This window comes from Cynocephalus volans, chromosome 1, assembly GCF_027409185.1.
Source record: "Cynocephalus volans isolate mCynVol1 chromosome 1, mCynVol1.pri, whole genome shotgun sequence".
Lineage (NCBI taxonomy): Eukaryota > Metazoa > Chordata > Mammalia > Dermoptera > Cynocephalidae > Cynocephalus > Cynocephalus volans.
The window spans coordinates 49,829,804-49,832,121 of record NC_084460.1 but is presented as its reverse complement, the minus strand read 5'-3'; the positions used below and the strand labels follow the sequence as shown (position 1 = coordinate 49,832,121).

At 37.0% G+C, this 2,318-nt stretch overlaps 1 non-coding gene across 1 annotated transcript; it reads right to left on the bottom strand.

The window, feature by feature from the left end:
* Positions 1–1,115: 1,115 nt before the first annotated feature.
* On the bottom strand, positions 1,116–1,223 carry LOC134365301 (U6 spliceosomal RNA). Its single transcript, XR_010022011.1, has one exon. It is a non-coding gene; the product is annotated as a U6 spliceosomal RNA (small nuclear RNA).
* Positions 1,224–2,318: the final 1,095 nt, after the last annotated feature.

The following is a 2,318-nucleotide window of genomic DNA, read 5'->3' as shown; positions in this document are numbered from 1 at the left end:
GAAAGTCTCGAGTTCAGGCAAACCCTTCAGTCCCAGGTGAATGGACATGGCTGGTGGTCAAGGTATCTATGGAAAATAGCTAATAAGATGTCATCAGAAAGTTCACAGGGGTTGTCTTGGAATGATGGGATTTCAAGTCAGTTGAACTTTCTGTTATGGTTTTTATTAGAGGTTTTTATGTGTGTGTGTGTGTGTGTGTGTGTGTGTGTGTGTATTATTTGAATATTTTTATTTATTTATTTATTTTTTTGTCGTTTTTTCGTGACCGGCACTCAGCCAGTGAGTGCACTGGTCAGTCCTATATAGGATCCGAACCCGCGGCGGGAGCGTCGCCGCGCTGCCAGCGCAGCACTCTACCAAGTGTGCCACGGGCTCGGCCCTGAATATTTTTATTAAATAAGTTTACATCTGAGAAAAAAGTAAAAGTATTTGCATTAAAAAAGAAACTCTGCTAATATATTAACAAGAATGTAGATATATTAAGTATGTGGGAAGAAAAAAATTTTTTCCTTTTTGTTTTTTCATGCATTTGATTTATGTGATTTGACTTGCCAATTGCAGAGGAGAGGTGTATGTGTGTCTAACTAAATATGTCAATACATCCACACAAGTACAGTCATGTGCTGCACAATGACGTTTCAGTCAGCGACAGATCATGTATACAGTGGTGGTTCCATAAGATTATAACGGAGTCAAAAAGTCCCTACTGCCTAGTGACATCGTAACCGTTGTAACATTGTAGCATGATTACTTTACCTTTTTATAAATTTAGAGTAGTCTTAGTGCTCAGTGTTTCTAAAGTTTGCAGTAGGGTACAGTGATGTCCTAGGGCTTCACTGTCATTCATCACTTACTCAGACTCACCAGAGCAACCAGTCCTGCAAGTTTCATTCAAGTTAATTGCCCTATACAGGTGTGCCCTTTTTATCCTTTATACCATATTTCCACTGTACCTTTTCTATGTTTAGACCTATTTATAAACACAAATAATTACCATTGTGTTACAATTGCTTACAGTATGCAGTATGATAACATGCCATACAGGTTTGTCACCTGAAAGCAATCGGCTACACAAGGGTACTTTAAAAAGTTTGAAGAAAGATTCATAATATCTTTTAATTCCATTTCTCCACCAACTTTTTGTGTGTCATCCTTGCTCAGGGGCCATGCAAATCTTCTCTGTATCATTCCAATTTTAGTACATGTGCAGCCAAAGCAAGCACTCTCCATGAACTTTTTGAAGTACCCTTGTACTATATAGCCTTGCTGTGTAGTAGTCTGTACCATCTAGGTTTGTGTAAGTGTACTCTATGATGCTTGCACAATGACGAGAACGCCTAACAATGCATTTCTCAGAAGGTATCCCCAACCTTAAGTGATGCATGACTGCACGTGAATTCTGCTTTGTTTTCTGTTATAACACAGGGGTCTAGCACAGTGCTTAGCACACAAGACAAATAAATATGTGCTAATAAAATATGATAAAAACAATCCATCAAGATTGGAATGAAATGTCAAAGCAATACCTTTAAAATATTTGGTCAATTCAGTGAACAGGTTATTAACTTTAAAAGACTCCCATTGATTTGGCTGTTTTAACTTTCTTTCACAATGAATTGATGAACAGCTTGAATCAACTGACCGATTCCTCCTGTCATGGTGTTTCTAATTTTTGCTTTTCCCCTTATGAAAACACCATGTGTGTCTATTATATAAAATCAGAAATTGTTGTCAAGCAAAAACACAAAAATAATAAGACTCTGTAGAGACAGCCACTGCTGATTCCTTTCTTATACCCGCTTCCCAACCCTATTCTATACATGAAGCAAAGATATGCACATGCAAAAATGTATATATGAATGTGTGTGTGAAAAATATTTCACAAAAATGCATCATTTTATTTTATAGCCCTTTTGTTTTGTTTAGCCACGTGTTGTAGCTTCAATCCACATCAACGTGCACAAAGCATTCACATTATTTTTATCTGCCCCATATTATGCCATTGCATTGACAGACCACACATGAACAGGATTAACTCACTTTAAAAATATTTTCTTGCTGAATATTGTCCAATTGGGGACCATTTTCAGGGGTTCTTTACTTGGTCTCACCACCAAATACATACATGTAACAAGCCCAACAGAGTGCCTGGCATCTAATAGGTGTTCAGTAAATGCAATTTTGTTTCTTACACCATCTATTTAGGGGATAGTAGTTTTCAGGAGCTGAGAATATTGTTAACAAGTAAAGGATGTTTAATAATTTTCTAAGATCCTACAGTTCAGAGTCTCCAAATTGAACTAACTGCATCTATTTGA